Source organism: Zingiber officinale, chromosome 1B (genome assembly GCF_018446385.1).
Source record: "Zingiber officinale cultivar Zhangliang chromosome 1B, Zo_v1.1, whole genome shotgun sequence".
Classification (NCBI taxonomy): Eukaryota; Viridiplantae; Streptophyta; class Magnoliopsida; order Zingiberales; family Zingiberaceae; genus Zingiber; species Zingiber officinale.
In genome coordinates this window covers 96,625,896-96,648,409 of record NC_055986.1, presented here as the reverse complement: position 1 = coordinate 96,648,409, position 22,514 = coordinate 96,625,896, and the positions used below count along the sequence as shown (strand labels likewise).

At 39.8% G+C, this 22,514-nt stretch overlaps 1 long non-coding RNA gene across 1 annotated transcript; it reads left to right on the top strand.

The window, feature by feature from the left end:
* Positions 1–277: 277 nt before the first annotated feature.
* LOC121980314 lies at positions 278–1,465 on the top strand. Its single transcript, XR_006111504.1, has 3 exons — positions 278–334; positions 465–520; positions 1,411–1,465. It is a non-coding gene; the product is annotated as an uncharacterized LOC121980314 (long non-coding RNA).
* The last annotated feature ends 21,049 nt before the right edge of the window (positions 1,466–22,514 follow it).

Here is a 22,514-nt window from a genome sequence, read left to right as displayed (position 1 = left end):
GTAAATAGTGCTCTTATAATGGTCCTTGGAAGAGCAAAGGTGAATCTGCAGTGACAGAGTAGTGGATTACATTATGTATCATTCTGAATAATTCCATAGCATTGCCTGAGGATGATTTAGTTTAGCTGTTACAGTATCCACTTTGCATTGATAATCTTCTCTTGGGCAGATACACAGATGGAAGGACTGGTTAAAGGATACGACATCGGCTGAGTATGCCTTCACGACTGGTATATATATGTTCACTATTCTTTATTTTTTTGTCCCAGATTTGCATCCTTGGATCTTAGTTTGAGTGGTAAAAGTGCAGAACCAGTATATCGTGATGCAAAAGGTTTGAGTTCTCTGACACAGCATTGAATTTGAAATTTTTTCATGTACATTTGGAAGCCCAGATTCTACCGATTTTGTAGTTTTATATTTGCATGTTTCTGACTGCTGAGTGACTGAATTATTTTCTGCAGGGAAAGCTATTTCAAAGGAAGAGCTACTGAAACCAAAGGAGGAAGAGAAACCAAAGGTATTTTTCACACACTTCATCTTTGATTTGGTGGTCATGTTTACCATACGTGTCAGTTAATTCCCAAGAGCTATATTTTTTTGTTTCACTTTTATTGTTTGCTATATGAGCACAACATGCTATGCTTTTGATTTATTATTACAGCTATTTATCAGAAAGGAGAATTATTGGTACACTTTTGATTGTTTAATTATAGGCTCTCTTAGTTGGAAGCAAGTGTAGTCTTGATTGTGTAGGAGTGATTTGTAACCCTTATTATTATTTATTAGTTTTGCACAATTTTTATGTTGGATCCATTGCTGCCTAGTTGATTTTTATTTGCTCTTTTTGTTTCTTTAAGTTCACTTCCATTTGCAATCTCTTCATATATTAGTGACTAATGGTTGGTTGCTGTTCCTGGATTTGTTATAGCGCTATTGGTTGTTTCTACTAAAGAAAGTTAACTTTTATCAGGAATATTCTTCTGTGATCTTCCTACACAATTGGGAGACTTTGTAAAACCAAAGTAACTAATTTATTAGGTTGAAATGATAGATAGATGAGTGATCTCAGTCTTGGCATGACTAACATTTTTTTTTTTAATGTTCAAAACCTTTCATTTTGTTTTGTATGGTTCTCTCTAAGAGCATGGACCTAGTTAACTTTTGACAGCTGAATATGATTCTTTTACTTCATTTGTAACTGCAAATTCAACTTTCTGATACCTTGTGAATCACTGAAGATCCTTATTGCAAGCATTGAAGTAAGCATTGATGTGGTTGAGATAAATGATGAATAGGTCTCTTTTTAAGCATTCAAATTAGTCATCTTGTTACCTGGTGCTCTTACTACTTTTTCAACTATGATTTTTGGTCTTAATTTACTAATATATTATTTATGTGTTTTTACAGTTTACAAATCTCAAGTACTCCAGAGTTGAAATTGATGAAGTGCGGTTCGAGTGGGCTGAATGCATGCTAGATTACATTTGAGACAGTTGTACCTTGATGTGTTAACAGAATGTTATACTTTGATTTTGATATCTATTAGCTAGCTTTTGATGTAAAAAGAATGTTTGGGTATTTTATGGATATTGTTGTAAAAAGATTATTTATATAATTTGTGAATATTTGTGTATTTTATGGATATTATTGAATGAAGAATATTTGTATAATTTGTGAATATTTGTGTATTTTTTTTTGTTATTGTCGGTTTTAAAATCAAATCTGTGATGTTAAAAAATATACATATTACATCGGTTTTCCACCGATGTAAAACCGGTGTTATAAAGTAATATTACATCGGTCATTTACCGCTGCCAAAACTGGTGTTATTAACATACAATATTACATCGATTTTACACCGTTGATGAAACGGTGTCGTTAAGTGATACTACACCGGTTAATAACCGATTCGAAGACCGGTGTCGTTAAGTGATACTACACCGGTTTTAACCCGATGTCTAAAATGGCAGACTTTTAACATCGGCTTCATAGACATCGGTCGAAAATCAAATAGACACCGGTGGAAAACCGATGTCTATGAGCGATTTTGTTGTAGTGATGTAATTGGTAATCGTTACCTACCAATCATACTAAGTCTTGGGCGTATTAGTCAAAGCTAACTCAAGGGTTAGTATGATGTGGATCTTGTCCCACATGAATTATAGAATTAAGTGGGAGCATCATTTACTTAAAGGCCTAATTAAATGATTATGAATATGATATTTATTTTCTGCATTTTTCTGTTGTAGAATAACCATGACGTCAAACACGAACAATTTCTCTCTGCGATCTGTCCTTAAGAAGGACAAGCTCAACGGAGCAAATTTCCTGGACTGGTACAGGAATCTGAGAATAGTTCTCACCCAAGAACATAAACTGTACGTTCTGGAGCAGCCCATTCCGGAGGCTCCTCCTACCACTCCCACGCGAGCAGACCGTGATGCTTACAAGAAGCATCAAGAAGACGCATTAGATGTGTCCTGTCTTATGCTCGCGACCATGAACTCTGAGCTTCAGAAGCAACATGAGTTGATGGTGCTTACGATATGGTTGAACATCTTTGTCACCTATATCAAGGAAAAGCCAGGCACTGGAAGAGGAACCCCAAAGAATACCTGGAAGATCTTAAGAAGAAGAGAAATAAGATTTCTACTTCAGGTATACATGTTATAGAAGTCAACCTCTCTATTTCTTCATCGTGGGTATTAGATACCGGATGTGTTTCGCACATTTGTACTAATGTACAAGCGCTGAGAAATAGCAGGGCATTGACGAAGGGTGAGATAGACCTACGAGTAGGCAATGGAGCACGGGTTGCTGCTATTACTGTAGGAACTTACCATCTATCTCTGCCCTCAGGGCTTGTACTAGAATTAGATGATTGTTGTTATGTGCCTTCTTTAACTAAGAACATTATATCTGTTTCTTGTTTGGACAAGAAAGGTTTTTCGTTTATAATAAAGAATAAATGTTGTTCTGTCTATTTAAACGAAATGTTCTATTGTAGTGCACCTCTGATAAATGGACTCTATATTCTAGACCTTGAGAGTCCTATCTATAACATTAGTACCAAGAGGTTCAAGTCAAGTGACATGAACCAAACCTATCTCTGGCACTGTCGCTTAGGTCATATAAATGACAAGCGCTTATCCCAGCTCCATAAGGATGGTTTGCTGGACTCATTTGATTTTGAATCTTATGAGATATGCGAGTCATGCCTACGAGGCAAGATGACCAAGACTCCCTTTAGTGGGCACAGTGAAAGAGCGACTGATTTGTTAGGACTCATACATAGTGATGTATGTGGCCCTTTCAATGTCGCTGCTAGAGGCGGTTATAGGTACTTCATCACATTTACTGATGGCTTCAGTAGATATGGTTATGTGTACTTGATGACACATAAGTCAGAATTCTTTAAAAAGTTCAAAGAATTCAAGAATGATGTACAGAACCAGCTTGGCAAGAGTATTAAGATACTTCGATCAGATCGAGGTGGAGAATACCTTAGCCATGAGTTCCATGACTACCTAGCTGAGTGTGGAATTCTATCCCAACTCACTCCTCCTAGAACACCACAGTGGAATGGTGTATCCGAAAGGAGGAATCGTACCTTATTATATATGGTACGATCTATGATGAGTCACACAGATCTTCCGACATATCTATGGGGATATGCTCTAAACACGACAGCTTTCATTCTTAACCGAGTTTCATCCAAGGCCGTGATAAAGACACCATATAGGATATGGACTAGGAGAGATGCCCAGGTGTCTTTCATGAGGATTTGGGGTTGTGAGGCTTACGTTCGACGTCAAGTCTCAGACAAATTAGGACCCAAATCTGACAAGTGCTTTTTCATTGGATACCCCAAGGAAACTAAGGGATATTACTTCTACATTCCTAGTCAGCACAAGGTAGTTGTGGCAAAAACTGGGGTCTTTCTAGAAAGGGACTTTGTTTCTAGAAAGACTAGTGGGAGCGCGTTCGATCTTGAAGAAGTTCAAGATGCGAACAATAGCACTGATGCCTCGATGGAAATTGAACTGGAACCACAAAGTGTTGTGGATAATTTTGTTCCACAAGGAGTTGAGGAACAACAACCAGTTCAAGTAGACATACCTCTTCGCAGGTCTGATAGGGTACGTCGTCAGCCTGAGAGATACTTATTTCTCTTGTCTGACCATGATGACATTGTGCTCATAGAGGATGAGCCTACCACCTATCAGGAAGCTGTGATGAGACCAGATTCCGAGAAATGGTTAAAGGCCATGAGATCCGAAATGGAATCCATGTACACCAACCAAGTATGGACTTTGGTTGATCCACCTGAAGGGGTAAAACCCATAGGGTGTAAGTGGGTCTTTAAGAGAAAGACTGACATGGATGGACTTATATATAAAGGTCGCTTGGTAGCTAAAGGTTTCAAGCAGATTCATGGTATTGACTATGATGAAACCTTTTCTCCAGTAGCGATGTTTAAGTCCATTCGGATCATGCTTGCTATTGCAGCCTACCATGAATATGGGATAAGGAAGATGGATGTAAAAATCGCGTTTCTGAATGGAAACCTGCTCGAGGATGTGTACATGACACAACCTGAGGGTTTTGTAGATCCACAGCATACTAGTAGAGTATGCAAGCTGCATAGGTCCATTTATGGACTAAAGCAAGCTTCTCGAAGCTGGAATCTTCGATTCGATTCGATGATGCGATCAAACAGTTTGGTTTCATCAAGAACGAAGATGAGCCTTGTGTCTACAAGGTTGTAGGGGATATAGTTGTCTTCCTCATATTGTATGTGGATGACATACTACTCATTGGGAAGGACATCCCTATGCTTCAGTCTGTCAAGACCTGGCTAGGGAGTTGCTTCTCAATGAAGAACTTAGGTGAGGCATCCCGCATTCTAGGGATTCAGATCTATAGAGATAGATCTAAGAGATTGCTTGGCCTAAGTCAGAGTACATACATTGACAAGGTACTCCTACGATTTGCCATGCAGAACTCCAAGAAGGGATTTCTGCCGATGTCACATGGTGTGAGTCTTTCGAAGACTCAAGGTCCCTCTTCTAGAGAGGAGAGAGACCGCATGGATCAGATCCCTTATGCCTCAGCCATAGGATCGATCATGTACGTCATGCTATGTACTCGACCTGATATCTCGTATGCTTTGAGCATGACGAGCAGATACCAGTCAGATCCAGGTGAAAGTCACTGGATAACGGTCAAGAATATTCTTAAGTACTTAAGAAGGACTAAAGAATATTTCTTGATATATAGAGGCAATGATGAGCTAGCTGTAAAGGGTTACAGTGATGCTAGCTTCTAGACCGATCAGGATGACTATAGATCGCAGTCGGGGTTCGTATTTTGCATTAATGGTGGTGCTGTCAGCTGGAAGAGTTCGAAGCAGGATCATTCTACAACAGAAGCCGAGTACATTGCTGCATCAGAGGCAGCAAAGGAGGCAGTTTGGATCCGCAAGTTCATCACTGAACTTGGGGTGGTTTCTAGCATTGCTGACCCCATTGAGCTCTATTGTGACAACAATGGAGCTATAGCACAGGCGAAGGAACCTCGCTCACACCAGCGGACCAAACACATACTACGGCGCTTCCATCTCATTCGAGAGATCATCAAGAGAGGAGATGTGAAGATTTGCAGAGTACCTACAGAGGCTAACATCGCAGATCCCTTAACCAAGGCTTTGCCACAGAAGAAGCATGATGGTCACACAAGGTCATTGGGGCTTAGAGCCAACACTGATTGGCACTAGTGCTAGTGGGAGATTGTTAGCTAAAGCCCTAGAGCCAATCATTTGATGATTGTATTTTGGACTTGTTGTATCATATTCTATATAAATAAAGGTATTTAGTTTTTGGTTATTATACTTACTTGTATTGGTGCCAAATAAACTAAATATAATAACGTCCTTAAGTAGACGGTTCTCACTTATATCAATCGGTTAGTTGAACCGATAGTGATATGATATAGGGAACACTACTCTTAATCATTCCTAGTCGAGTATTAACATTCAAGGACAATGTTAATGCAATAAGATTAGCATGTAGGTCAACTCGATGACTTGATCTCACAAGTCATGGATATAGAGATATCAAGTTGACACATGGGTATGCATTGGAGAATGTATACTGAATGACCCGCCATGAGAAAGTATTATGGATCGTTATATGAGTGTCATATACTTTCTCATGTGGCTATTAGTATGACTACTAGTCCTTAGACCTGAAGTCACCATGGTTCCCTACATAAGGAGTTATGTACTTTGGTTTCGTCAAACGTCACCCGTAACTGGGTGGACTATAAAGGCGATTACTGGGTATGTAACAAATTATGCGGTGGGATGTGAGTGATCTAGATGGGATCTATCCCTCCTATATGACGGGAGAGACATCGGTATTCTTGATAGAGTGAGACCACGAAGTGCATGGCCATGCCCAAATGAGTCAATATGAGATATTGAGCTCATTTGATTGAGTGAGTCTACTTGGAGTTCAAGATTTAGATTGATTAGAGGATGACACGGTCTATGCCTCAGATTGATCAATCTAGATGTCTAGGATAGAAGGACACTTGTCATATATTGTGAGGAGTCACAATTAGTAGTCACAAGGTGATGTTGGATCTCAACATTCTTGTAACTTGGGTAGTAATGATGTATTGCTAGATACCGCTCATTACTTATGTTTCTAAATGAGTTTAGGGACATTGCCAACGTTACAAGAACCTATTGGGTCACACACAAAGAACAAGTGGATGGAGATTAGGTTCATATGATGAACCAAGAGGATTGGATTCATTTGATGAATCAAATTGGATTAAGAGTAATCCTAATTGGGCTAATTGAGTTGGACTCAAGTTGATTCATGTGTTCAATGAGTCTAATTTAGATTATGACTCATTGAATCAATTTAATTAAATGAATTAGATTCATTATCTTAAATTGGCTTGAATTAAATGGTTGGATTAGATCAACCATGAGAGAGATTAAGTCAAGTTTGACTTGACTTGAGAGGAAGATGAAGAGTCAAGTTTGACTTGAATTTATGCCACCTCATTGGTGAGTTGGCATTAAGTGGACCAATGATGATGCTCCACATCATCATGGTTACTTAAGTGAAGTGTCACCTCATGGGAGTTACCAAGAGTTGTGACTCTTGGTATCCCATGGAGGTTACAAACCACTTAATTAGATGAAAAGAGTTTCATTTTGCAAGTGTAACTCTCATTCAAGTGATCTTCCTCCTCCTAAGCTCTCTTCTTGCTCCTTCTCTTCTCTTGGTCGTGGGTTTCAAGCAAGGGAGAAGAAAGGAGAGTGAATCTAATCCAAGAAGAAAGGTTAGTGAAAGTCACATAGAGATTTTAGAGGAGTGTGTTCTCTTCTTTTCCTTTCTTCTTCTTCCAATCCTACCCGAGAGCCCTAGAGAGTGCTAGCACACTTGTGGTGCTCTCTTCTCCATCCTTGTGTGTTAGAGAACACATCTTGTTCGTGTGGATATTGTTAGGACCGAAAAGTAGATAGAGGGGGGGTGAGTGTGCTCGTCGTGCTTCGTTGCTTGTTTCTTCAAAGTGATGCGCAGCGGAATACAAAGAAACAAACTACAACAATGCTAACAATAGGATTTTACATGGTATCCTCCTCACAAGAGGTGACTAGTCCAAGGATCCACGCACACACACACACCTCCACTAATAAACACTCCTTTTCGGTAACTACCGAAGGCGGAGAAGCCCTATAAGACTCTCAATACAAGTAGAAGAAAGGGTAGTAAAGAATAAGCAAAAGCTTACAAGAGATGCAGTAAAAACCCTAGCTTCTTCTTCTTCTCGTTGCAACTCGCCTCTTGACTTGGATGAACCTCCAAGAACCTTCAAGAACTGGCGGTGAGGAGCTTAGAGAGTGCTGGGGAGGAGCTGTGATAATTCTGGAATGAATCGGTGAAATTCTACTGAAGGAATCGCACGCCAACAGCTATATACGACGCCAACGGTCGAATCCCAATCGATTGGATTGCTCCCAATTGGGGAGGCTTTGGATCGATCCACGGATCGATCCAGAGCACCTCTGTGCTCTGAAAAAATGTCTGGATCGATCCACGGATCAATCCAGCGCTTATCGCGCGAAGCAGCAGCGTCCCAATCGATCCACTGATCGATTGAGACCTCTGGATCGATCCACTGATCGATCCGGAAGCTTTCTGTTCGCTGGGAAAAGTCCGGATCGATCCACTGATCGATCCAGAGGCTTTCTGTTCACTGGGAAAAGCCTGGATCGATCCACTGATCGATCCACTGATCAATCCACTGGTCAATCCACTGATTGATTCAGTTCTTGGTTTTTACCCAAAACCAAGTCCCAAGCCTCCCAAACCAACATCTGGTCAACCATGACTTGTTGGTACATAAAACCTAGCATCCGGTCACCCTTGACCAGCTAGGACTCTCTCACCAAGTGTCCGGTCAATCTCTTTAACCCACTTGGACTTTTTTTCTTCTTGCCAAGTATCCGGTCAATCCCTTTGACCTACTTGGTCTTTTCTTCCTTGTGCCAAGTATCCGATCAATCCCTTTGACCTACTTGGACTTTTCACCAAATGTCTGGTCAACCTTGACCCATCTGGATTTCCCTTGCCTGGTTTCACTCACCAGGACTTTCATATTGCCTAGCTTCACTCACTAGGACTTTCTTTTCTACCTGGCTTCACTCACCAAGACTTTCATACTGCCTAGCTTCACTCACTAGGACTTTCATACTGCCTAGCTTCACTCACTAGAACTTTCCAACTGCCTGGCTTCACTCACCAGGACTTTCACCTAGCTTCACTCACTAGGACTTTCCTCGTCAAGTATCCAGTCAACTTTGACCTACTTGACTCTTCTTCATCCACACTGATCAGTCCCTGATCAGACTCTTCCCACATAGACAACTGCACCTACATTGTCCATGTGTCTACCTATATTGTCAAACATCGAAACCATGACCAAGACTCAAGCTTGGTCAACTAGGTCAACCTTGACCTGATGGATATTACACCAACAATCTCTCCCTTTTTGATGTTTGACAATACCACATGTTGAGTTAGGAAATTAGACTAATCCCATAGCCTCAACTCCCTTCATGCCAATATATGAATGATGGTTTCCTTCATTCTCCTCCTTTTCTAGAGGGCAAACTCCCCCTTTAGGTAATGAAGACCTAACTTAACCATACATTCTCCCCCTATTGGCACACATCACAAACATGCCCCCATCTATGGGCACACATCAACAACTTAACTTGTTGAATAACTCTCCCCTTTGAGACTCTCCCCCTGAAGAGTTGCTCATCGTTGTTCACAACTTCACTTGTTGTGATCAACACGATAAAGAAGGTCCCATACCCTTCATTTATCCTAAAATCTACATTCTCCCCAATGTAGTCAAATGCCCATCCTTGAGCATTTTGAATGTGTCACAACTTGTAACCACTTGAACAATGAGGATATGCACTCCCCATTAAAGTTCCAACGCTCAACCTTGAGCATATTTTTTTAAAAAAAAAGGTTAACCACCTTCCAAGGTTCATGAAAAATAGGTTTCATGCCCTTAGTGAGTAACTCCCCCTAAAGACATGGTGGTAACTTCTATCATTGCACCAACAATGACTTGGAATCCCTAAACCTTTAGGAAACCCAAAATTAGAAGTTTCGAGATTCAAATATTCAAAATTTGAAACAACCTCAGCCTAAACTTCTTCTTAGTCTCACTTAGCCAATTCATCCTTGTTTTCAACATGAAAACACCCTTTTTATGTATACAAATGTATTTAGAGGATTTGAAAAGGTTCCCTAGACTAAACATGGTTCAAAAGTGCTGAAATTAGGCTTTCCCAGCCAAAATCAGCAACTTGGATCGATTGGAGTTGGGTTCCAATCGATTGGACCATGCTGAATCAATTCACTGATCGATTCAGGCTTCCTGGATCGATCGACTGATCGATCCAGTGAGCTTCTGCTCGTGGAAACTGCCTTCTCAATCGATCCACTGATCGATTGAGGCACTCCAATCGATCGGGTGATCGATTGAAGCCCTGATATTTCTGAAATTCACTTTCAGTGAATTTCAGAAACCCCTAGAAAAATCTACAAAATATCAAAAATTATAAAACTTTGTGTAGACATTATTTAGGGTATACTTTATCATGGAAAAATAGTTTTCTAAGAAAATACTTCATATTTTCAAAGATTGACACAAACTTAAAAACTTACAAAAACTTTAGTGTTTTCTTCAAGTTTGTGTCTAACTATTCAATGATGATTACTATCAAAAGATAGCCTTCACCAAGGTTTTCCAAAAGCATTTTAAAGATATTTTCAAAACCAATATCCCACCATGTTCCTTGGGCTTAATGCACATGACTTGTACATTAGCTTTCCCAATGATGGGAAAACACATAACTATGTGTTTTGATGAACTTAAAACTCAAGGAAATGCACTAACTCAGCATGTTGAGTTTTGTTCGTCTTCCTAACATCTCACTTGTATCTATTGTGCATAAAACACATACAAGTCATCTTATAGGTCTTTGTGAGATATTAATTTTGGTTTTGCCCTAACCTAGGGTTCATGCATATTTATCTAGGCATCTTGTGGATATTGACCATCCACCTAGGATGTCATTTGGTATACCACTTGATGATAACTGCCATTTGTCCTTAATTTTAAGGAAATAACATAATGCATGATAATGTTATGGCATACATCAAAAAGAAATAATTTTCAGAAGAAAATTTCCTATAACTACATGATGTATGTATGTCATGACATGGTATTTTTGAATTTTTCATAATAAGTCATGAATGCACAAATAAAACATGATGTCATGGCATATAATGGGAAACCAAACATGGCAAGATTTAGCATAATTAAAATATACCTAGATTATCTATCTAAGTATCCTTAACCCTTAGCTAATCCTAAAGCATAAACCCTAGATTGCCCAATTTCCTTAAGAAAATGTCAAAACCCAACTTGACATTTCTTTAATCTCTTGAATTAATTATGCCAATTAAAAATTTAAAACATTCCTCAAATGTTGGCATATTTCATTTTCCCATAAGAGTAATCACTTTAAATTAAGGCTTAGATTTGCCTTAAATTCCTAAGACAATACCAAAGTCCCAATTTGGTATTTCGTAACACTTGATTTCTTGTGCCATTTAAAGTCATCTCAAATTTCTTCCTTTATAGCACATTTTACTCTTTCCAAGAGTAACAATAAATCCATTTCATTTTCAAAGGTTAACAAAAACCTTGAAAATGCTCCTTGAGTGTCAATTTCTTCAAAGTTGGGTTAACTACCCTTCTTCTCAGAGTCGACACTCTCTAACCCATCTATGGGATAGAGAAAATGCTCCTAGGAACCCAAAACCTATTGGTGCTCCTTGGATGCTTTAGGTATTCACTAGGGATAACTTCCCTAGATACCTTCCTAGTGACCTTGTTTGGCTTCTTAGAAGTCTTGGTCACTTTTTCTAGGTCAACTCTAGGGATTGCTTCCCTTGTAACCTTCTTTGTGACTTTCTTAGACTTCTTAGAAGTCTTAGTCACATTTGTTGCAAAAATACTCTTAGGGATAACTTCCCTTGTATTTTTGGCTTGACCACTAGACCTAGGGTTGGTTCCATAACTATATGGAACCCTATGGTAAGAGATTACATCCTTCTTAGCCTTTGGTTTGTATCCCAAACCCCTATGGCCATTAGATGACCTTTGTGCTCCTAGACCTAGGCTATGCTCATTTTGCCCTTTTAGGATATTTTCCATCCTTTTTAGGGTCTTTTCCATTTTATCAAGCCTTGACCTCAAGACTTGATTTTCTATCACTAAGTCCTTAGTTTTTGGTTTTCCATTAAATTTATGAGCATTTTTATTTCTAGGCTTGTAGCTAAGGTCCTTAGTGTGATTGCCTAGATTTTTATCTACCTTCCTAATCCTAGGTGTGGTAGTTTTAGCATGGTAAGCTACATTATTTTCCTTAATTTTACCATGCTCTCTATTCTTATGGTAAATAGCATTAAAATGATATAAGTTAGAACTAGCATGCTTTTTACCATAATGTAAAGGGGTAGGCTCAATAAAAGTTACCTTCCTTTTTACCTTAGAGGCTCCCCCTTGACTTGAGCTTCCTCCTTGAGCCTTGACCATCTTCTTCCCCTTAGGACATTGACTCCGGTAATGCCCCTTTTGATTGCAAGAGAAGCACACAATGTGCTCCTTGCTCTTCTTTGTTCCGGGGATGGTCTCCTTTGGCTTCTCCTTGCCCTTAGGTGCCACTTGGCCCTTCTTCTTGGCTAATTTAGGGCACTTGCTTTTGTAGTGCCCATGTTCCCTACATTCAAAACATATAATATGATTCTTATTATTAATTGAACTATTTATACCTTCTTGTGTAGGGGTAGCACTTGCTCCTCCATTTGATATGAATGTAGAGGCTTCCTCTTGATCCGAAATCGATTTCCCTCCAATTGATTTATCTTGACTTGTGGAGGTGGAAGCTTCTTCATCCTCTTCTTCTCTTGACCCGGATGTGGAGGATTCTCCTTCTTCTTGATCCGGTGTCACCAAGAGTTGCTCCCCCTCAATCCTAGAGGTGAAGGCTTCACCTTCTTCTTCATCCTCTTGTACATGAAACAAGGAATATGCTCCTTCCTTGCTCTTTTGATTACACTCCCTTGAGAATGAAGCTTCTTGGATTTCCTCTTCTTCGGAAGTTGAGCATCTCTCAACTTCGGAGTCCTCCTCTTGATCTTGCTCCAATGAGTCACCCTCTTTGGATTCTTCCTAGTTAGGTACAGTGGAGGAGATCTCATGAGCCTTTTCCAATTTGCTCCATAGCTCTTTGGCATCTTCAACTTCTCCAATTTTCTCCAAGATGTTGCTCGGCAATAGATTGATCAAAAGCTTGGTCACTTTGTTATTGGCCTCACATCTTTGGATTTGTTCTTGGCTCCATTTGCTCCTTTTGAGAACTTTGCCCTTTGAATTCCTTGGAGCCTTAAAACCTTCCATTAGAGCAAACCATTGCTCTATCTCCATCATCAAGAAATTTTCAATTCTTGATCTCCAAGAATCGAAGCTTGTGGATGTGTATGGTGGAGCCACCCTTGTATCAAATCCAAGTCCATCTTGGAATTGCATATTGAAGTTGAGCTTCTTGAATTCTTTGACTTTGATGAATTTGCTCCAACTTCTTCACTCTCTAGCTTTACTTGTTATGTTTGCCCCTTCCGGCGATGATTCCTGTGAAGAGCAACCTTGCTCTGATACCACTTGTTAGGACCGAAAAGTAGCTAGAGGGGGGGTGAATAGCTTCGCGTGTGCTCGTCGTGCTTCGTTGCTTGTTTCTTCAAAGTGATGCGCAGCGGAATACAAAGAAACAAACTACAACAATGCTAACAATAGGATTTTACTTAGTATCCACCTCACAAGAGGTGACTAGTCCAAGGATCCACGCACACACACACACCTCCACTAATAAACACTCCTTTTCGGTAACTACCGAAGGTGGAGAAGCCCTACAAGACTCTCAATACAAGTAGAAGAAAGGGTAGTAAAGAATAAGCAAAAGCTTACAAGAGATGCAGTAAAAACCCTAGCTTCTTCTTCTTCTCGTTGCAACTCGCCTCTTGACTTGGATGAACCTCCAAGAACCTTCAAGAACTGGCGGTGAGGAGCTTAGAGAGTGCTGGGGAGGAGCTGTGATAATTCTGGAATGAATCGGTGAAGTTCTACTGAAGGAATCGCACGCCAACAGCTATATACGACGCCAACGGTCGAATCCCAATCGATTGGATTGCTCCCAATCGATTGGGGGGCTTTGGATCGATCCACGGATCGATCCAGCGCCTATCGAAAATGTTCGGATCGATCCACGGATCAATCCACGGCTCAATCCTCCAGGTCCCAATCGATCCACCGATCGATTGAGACTCCGATCGATCCACCGATCGATCCGAGCTTCTGATTGGAAAGCTCGGATCGATCCACCGATCGATCCGAGGTTCTGATTGGGAAAAGCCTGGATCGATCCACTGATCGATCCACTGATCAATCCACTAATCAATCCACTGATTGATTCAGCTCTTGGTTTTTACCCAAAACCAAGTCCCAAGCCTCCCAAACCAACATCCGGTCAACCATGACTTGTTGGTACATAAAACCTAGCATCCGGTCACCCTTGACCAGCTAGGACTCTCTCACCAAGTGTCCGATCAATCTCTTTAACCCACTTGGACTTTTTTTCTTCTTTCCAAGTATCCGGTCAATCCCTTTGACCTACTTGGTCTTTTCTTCCTTGTGCCAAGTATCCGATCAATCCCTTTGACCTACTTGGACTTTTCACCAAATGTCTGGTCAACCTTGACCCATCTGGATTTCCCTTACCTGGCTTCACTCACCAGGACTTTCATACTGCCTAGCTTCACTCACTAGGACTTTCTTTTCTGCCTGGCTTCACTCACCAGGACTTTCATACTGCCTAGCTTCACTCACTAGGACTTTCATACTGCCTAGCTTCACTCACTAGAACTGTCCAACTACCTGGCTTCACTCACCAGGACTTTCACCTAGCTTCACTCACTAGGACTTTCCTCGTCAAGTATCCAGTCAACTTTGACCTACTTGACTCTTCTTCATCCACACTGATCAGTCCCTGATCAGACTCTTCCCACATAGACAACTGCACCTACATTGTCCATGTGTCTACCTGTATTATCAAACATCGAAACCATGACCAAGACTCAAGCTTGGTCAACTAGGTCAACCTTGACCTGACGGATATTGCACCAACAGATATCACTAGAAAGTTGTCTACGTTGACAACTTCGAGATCCGGTGTACCGTTGGACGAGCGGGATTTGCGAGGGCACGCTTCAAAGGTATAAAATGTTTTTCCTTTGTAGATCTACTGTAGATCATAGTTTGAAACTCGTACTCGTATTTTTGAAAGTTTTCTTCGCACGGATCCAATGGCTAGGGGGTTTCGGGGTTTCCGCGACGTGAAAAAGCGGTTTTCGCGGCCCGAAAAATCCAACAAACCCTCCCCCTTTGACATTCATCAAAAATAACATAGAAAAATGAGTGATTTAGGGAAGTAAAAGATAATGCAATAAAGAATTTGAATTAAAGTCGGATTGACTCGGGGGGAGTCTAAGGTAGAAAATATAGAGCATTTTACTTTAAATTTTAGCTTTTTCAAAAAAAAAATTACTTTAGAAAGTAAATTTTAGAGTACTTTTTAAAGATAAAATTTGCAAAATTAACCTAATTTTTAAAATAAGCTTTGCAAGTTTAAAACATAATTTTCAAAAATAAGTTTTATAAAGGCTAATTTTCAAATATACCATTTTTATAAATCCCAGTTTCAACTCAATGGATAAATTTGATTTTCAAAGTTAAGTTTGTAAAATCTAATTTTCAAAACTAAGTAAAATCTATTTTTCAAAACTAAATTTGTAAAATCCAAATTTCAACTCAGTGGATAAAATTAATTTCCAAAATTAAGTTTGTAAAATCCAATTTTCAAGACCAATTTTCAAAACTAAAAAAAATCAACTTAGTTTTATAAAAGTTAGTTTTTTAAAATAAGTTTAAAAAATCAGATTTAAAATAGATTTAAAATATTTTTAAGGAAATATTTTTCAAAAACTAATTTCAAAATAAGTATGAAAACAGTTAATCCTCCCCCTGAACCTGACATAAAAAAAATTGTCTAACCAATTAGTTACTTACTAACTGTCAGAGGACAACAACTTTCACTTGGTTAGTCAAGTTAAGTCAATTGTAATCAGTTAGTGTTTGACTAAGCTGAATTACTTAATCTGATTAATGTTTGTTTTGTATTTAATGCCCAGACTTATGTCGATGCACTGATATAAGAATCTTAAGTCCAGGCAATCTGCCTATGCATCTCACCTCTTTCTATGTTTAACAATCACAAACAAGGTAGTCCTAGTGTGTTGGTGAGATGCTCAAATTCTAGCCCTATAGGAACATGCTTTCTAAGGGATTGACCTAATCTAAGGCTAAAACTGATTTTGAAATTCTAACAATAGGAAATTATGAAAATATAAAAGTTTTATCCTAAAAGTTAAAAACAACTATTTTTGAAAATAATTTTAAGAATCCTAGTCTATTAATCAGAATAATATGAGTCAATATCTGAGTTGAGATATAACTAAGTCGAAGTAAATCAGAACATGATAAGTCAATATCTAAGTTAAAATACAATAATCACGATAAAGTATATATAGTAACGATCTAGTCTATCGGGATGATGAGGAGGGTGGTCCGGTCCCCAAGGAATGTAATAACTCTATCAACTCAGTATGACGGGCCCGATCATCCTCTCAGGAGCTGGATAGGTCACGTCGAAGGTCAGAGATCTCCTGTCTCACATCCCGTCGCAAGTCGGAGACCTCCTGCCACATCTCCCGTTGTAGGTCAGTGACCTCGTGCCACATACCTCGATGAAAATTAGAGACCTCCTGACGGAGACTCATCATAGATAGCTCAAGTCTGATGACTCGGTCGCCTAGAGTGCGAGGAGCGGGACGTGGTGCTCGAGCTGGGGGTGGTGTCGGGGCCAGAGCGGCCTCATCGAATAGTGCGACCATAAACTCATCCTGCTCTGCCTCCTCCTCCTGGGCATCTAGGTCAGGCTGGTGATGTGCCCCCTCCGCCAAAATAGGACACCCTCATCATTTATCTGGATACCTCCTAAAGAGAAGTTCCTAGATCCTATGATGTTAAACTCAATCAGGACTCGGATATCACCTTCGGTGACATCAATATGTAGGGAGGCGATATATGTCGTCAAAATGTGATAGTACGGCATATGAACTCGTGCGCTGGTGATGACTCCAGCTGAGTAGATAATTGTGAGATACGACACAGGAGAATAACTTTATTATAATTATTAGGAATTTTAGACATTTTTTGGATTTAATTGGAGATCGTATGGTGGAGTTTAAGGAGATAAAATTCGTTGAGTTTAAAGGGGGTAATGGAAATCACCATTTGAAGGGGCTTATTAGGTGGAGTTAACATTAGGTGGAGTAGTTAAAATTCGTTGAGTTCAAGGACATCGTGTCTACTATCAGCTAGTAAGCAACCAAATCTTCACAAGGGAAGGTTCAAAGTATAAAATTTACCTATCCTATACTCGACTCAACTTCTGAATGCTATCACATACCCTATCTCCATTCATATGGGGGATTGTTGAATATGTGTGAATGGAAAAGAGGTGGACAAGGAGAAGTTCCCTTGTGAATGAGACTTTAGTCCCACATTGGGAGTTTCATGGTATGTTGGTTGGTTTATATTGATTCACATGCATTGAGAATGTGAACAAATACATGGGGAGAGTCTCTCTCTCTCTCTCACGCGTGGGTGCGCAGGGGGGGGGGGGGTGCAAATCCAAGGCTGAATTACACTGAACCATGTTGACTCTTGTGCAAGCATGACCTGCGCACATCGAATGCCGGATTGGTCGGGGTAAAATTTATCCAAGAGGAACAACCAATATTTTTCCACATATACCTTTTGCTGCTGTGTAATGGATGCATTAAATTCGAGATTAATGTAGAATCAAAACGGTCAAGTAATAATGAGTGATCAGCGAATAATGATCATTAAGATCATTAATGCTGCCATTGGTTTGAGCTCTTATATCAGGAGGTTGCGATCACATGTAGAGTCCACCTTCATTCCCCTCCTCTTCTATCATGCAACTCCTGCTCGGTAGAGTGCCCGTGATAGCATCGGGTGTCACTCAGTTCGCCGTGACCACCAATGCTTGGTGGGAATCATGGTCAGTCGTTATATCCTGGGAAACAGACGACCCTAGTAAGCCTCGAAGAACAGTCGGAGGTGGGGCGAATCTGTTTCAAGGAAACTGCGACTCTCACAGGCCTCAGTCTTTTTCCTGCTCGGGTGACACTATTCACGAACTAAGCTTCCCGATCAGTTGTTCACCCGCTCGAGATCCTCTACTCGTCCAGCTGCTCGGTCGCTCTGCTGTTTGCTCGACCGACTCTTTCTAGTTCGACCGTTTCGCCTGCTCGAGCTTCTCTGTCCGATCGGCTACACTACCTGGTCTATCCACTCGGTCTCTCACTCGAACTTCTGGGACAGTCACCCGCTCAGGCAGCCTTCCTGTTCGTTCTCTCTACGTGCTCAGCAGATCAATCACCTAGTCAGCTCTCGGTCGATCTGTCACTCGGCCTCTCTGCCTACCTATCAGCCTCCCGGGACATTAGGCCGCTCGGCCTCTCTGTCCTACTGGCTACTTGGCTGCCTTGCTCGGCCTTTACGTCCACTCGGCAACACAGATCTGCTGCTTGGCCGATATGCTCGCTCTGTGACTCAGTCCGCTCTAAAGCTCTTTGGCACGTAGCAGAAACCAGCCCATGCTAGTAGCCTGAGATTATCCGCTTAGGTCATCTCAACTGTAAGTTGAATTTAATTCAGTGTAGTTTAAATTCAACTAATATCCCATAAATCTCTGGCAACAGATTATTTCTTCCAACAAATAGTTGATGTCTGGATAGAGGAATGAGGCTGCAATGCTTCTGGTGGCTCCCAAAGGTGAAGGAAATGGAGCTCTCCTCTTCCTAACCCGAAAGAGGAGAGGTGGTGAGGAAGTGGTGTTCGGTTGACAGTGGTGAAAGTGGAGATGGTCGTCGACCGTTGGTGGTCGCCGATGGAGGAGGTGTTGGATAGGAAACTGTGTCGTCAACGAAGAGAGAAGCCGAGCAAGGAAGGGATGGCATGAGGGAGCGCCGTGCATGAGAAGAACGTCCAAGCATTGTGTGCGTCAAGATTAGTGGTGCAAACGAATCCAATCGGTTCACGAGCTTTTCGAGCCAGCTCAAAAAATATTTGATTCGTATTTAAAATTATCCTTCGAGCTGAACTCGAACATGTTTGAATATTTTTTTTAGCAAAATTTGAACCTAAATTATTTTATTCAATTGTTCACGAGTCAAACTCAAATTGAATTTAATTATTTTTACATAATTTTAAATTAAATATATTTAAATTAAGGTTCAAATAAATTGAACTTAATTCGAATTTAAGTCATTTTAAATTATAGTTCGAATATACTTGAATTAAGATTCGAAAAATTTGAATCGAACTAGAGCTCGAATTTTATTTTGAATTGAGCTCGAGCCAAAACTATTTATATTTTCGAGTTTTAATCGAGCTTCAAATATCATATATATTTTTCTAATTCAAAATTAAATATTAATATTTTCTTATTATTCAGCTCAATTCGATTCGTTTGCACCTTTAGTCAAGATAGGACTTCTCTAACTTCGCAATGGATCCAAGTTCGATGCTTCTTGGAGTGAGGAGAGGTTGAACCCAGTCCAATAAGGCTCCTTGAATGAATTGGACTTCTTGGATGATCCCCTTTGATTGAGTTAGTTAAACCCAATCTCTCCAAGTGTGAGCCAACCTTTAACTTGACCCATGTACTAAATTAAACCAACTCCAATATCCTACAAGATTAACTTCACATTCTAAGAAATAATATCATAATTGAAAGAAAAATATAATGAAGCTTAAAATAATCTTCAACTCATAAACATAATATAAGTGCAAAATTAAACATATGAAGGTATTAAAATACCCAATAAAGTGACACTCTATAACGATCCTTTGTATGAAAAGATTAAGTACCAACAAAGTATTTTTTTGGGGAGGTGTTATATCATAGATGCATATGTTAGATGCAAGTGATATGGTACATTGTTAAAAAGTAATGATTAAAACCAATAAAAGTAATTGGAGAATATCTTGACATGTTTTTTAAATATTTTACTATGAAAATTGAATATCTGGTGACAAATTTTCTATGAATATTGAATTGAGTATCTTCTAATAGATGATATATATTATATATTATGAAAATTGAAATATCTTTTACTTAATGAGTTGCTAGATTATTCCCATGCATCTTAAAGATTTTACATTGCCCCTAATGCTATACAGCGGAAGGATGTCAAATTATTATTCATATATTCATGATTTTATTTTTAGTTATAACAAATTATTATTCATATATTTATGATTTTATTTTTAGTTATAACGTATTTATAAATATTTTTCCTCTAAATAAGACACATAGTTATGAAATGTTAGATTTGTGGGCGGTACTTTTCAATTTACTTTAACAGTCAATGAAAAATTTTCATAAAATCAAATTGATCATCCTAATTCGATGTTATCTGATCCATTATTTTTTTTACCGACTATAATAAGCCCCTTTTAAAATATTATGCAGACGTCAACTTTAAAAATATTATTCATAAGAATAGCCAAGACTCCCAGAATTGTGCAGCAGTAGTGACCTTTAAAATATTATTCATAAGAATAGCCAAGACTCCCAGAACTGTGCAGCAGTAGTGGCCTTTTTAGGTTTTTTTAGACATTAAGGAACGAGTTTTAGTTTTAATAGATTAATAAATGAATTTTTTTTTAATAAGTAGTTGATCTAAGAATATTAAACGATTAGCTAAAGTACTTTCTAATTATTCTGTTAGTCAATAGAAAATTAAATTATCCTAATATTAATCGGCATAAATTAATTATCCTGTGCCAATAAAAGACAGCCATCAAACCCGGATATAATTTGATAATAAATAATAAAGTGGAATTAATTCTATGTAGTAATCATGAAGACGACGACAGGTTTGTATTCACTAAGTTTGGATCCTCAAGTGGCAGCTCAAAAGAATATTGAATGGCTTGAGTAACTTAGTAGTCCTCCGGTAGGGGTGCCCACTAGTTTGACTCACATTAAATAATATAAAAATATTAATATTCAAAAATGATACAGAGATGAGAGCTTACATAGCACAGATCAATAATTATGATATAGATCAAAGTCAAAATGATTAACATCAGAATTAAACAGGTCTCGCCCGCATAATCTGAGCGGAAGATGGCTACATCGTCCGATCGAATGAACCACTATCCGGTCGGATGATCGAGTGAACCAGTGTCCGGTCAGCCTGGAGCAGTATGATCAGGCCACCCGTACAGCACTGGATATGGCATTGTACAGAAGGGGAAGAGAAACATTCCATCTATCATAAATGCAAAGAAACCAAGATAAAATATTCTTCTGCCGGCGATTAATACTGGTTTCATGAATGTGAGAAGTCAAAACAAAGTTGTCTTCTGTTGATAATTAATAGCATTAAACAGGGGAAGACGGAGGGTCACGGAGAAAGGTATAAAAGAAAAGGAGGATTCATCTCTGGTAATATAATCATTCTACTCAATTTCTCTTCTCACTATTCACTTCTAACTTGAGCGTCGGAATGCCAACGGTAGGGACCCCTTCCCTGATTTTGGTTTTGTTTTGCAAAGAGGAGCGAGGACCATCAGCGTCCCAGTCAGCAAAGTCGCTTACATCCCCATCTTCCAACTTCACGCCTTCAGACATCATCATTTTGACACCGTCTGTGGGAAATACAGCCTGCATCCGAACAAGAAGATGGAAGACGTTGGACGATTAACAATAGTGATGCTGACACAAGAGGAGCTCGACACGTTGATACAGGTCCGAGCAACGATTCTAGTGGAGCAAGAGCAACAACAGGCATTGACTGAACGCCAAGCGTAGAAGCCTGTAGCATCAGCGACGGGACGACGAGATGAGCGAGGAGACCGAGAGAAACAAATTTCCGCTTTGGAACTGAACAAGAGGTCGATCGGCACCTATGGAGAGGCCCCTAATGTGGCAGGCCCATTCAACCGAGCGTTATTTTGGGCTCCCTCATAAGAGAGGGGCTAAGCGGATACAGATCGGGGATTTCCCTCGGATGAGGCGCCCTCAAGATGCACGGAAGGGAAAAGCGCTAGGGGAAGACGACTCACCTGAGTGGGTCAATCAACAATTTTTGGAGGGGATTCTAAATGACCCTCTGCCAAAGCATTACACACCACTGACGATCTGGGAGTACAATGGAGCGACTGATCCCTGTTGGTGCAATATTCCCTAGGTCAAGGTTGACCTGGTTGACTGAGCTTGAATTGGGTCAAGCTCGAGTCTTGATGTTTGGGTTTCGATGTTTGACAATACATGGAAACAAGACATGGAGATTGCAGGTGCAATTATTCATGTGGAAGATTGTGAAAGAGAGACAAGTAGGTCAAGGTTGACCGGATACTTGATTGGAAAGTCCTGATGAGTGAAGCTAGGCAATTGTGGAAGTCCTGGTGAGTGAAGTCGGGCAGTTGTTGAAAGTCCTAGTGAATGAAGCTAGGCAGAAGGAAAATCCTGATGAGTGAAGTCAGGTGAAAGACCTAGTAAGTGAAGCTAGGCAGGAAGAAAATCCTGGTGAGTGAAGCCAGGTGAAAGTCCTAGTGAGTGAAGCTAGGCAAAAGGGAAGTCCTGGTGAGTGAAGCTAGGCAGAAGCGAAGTCCTGGTAAGTGAA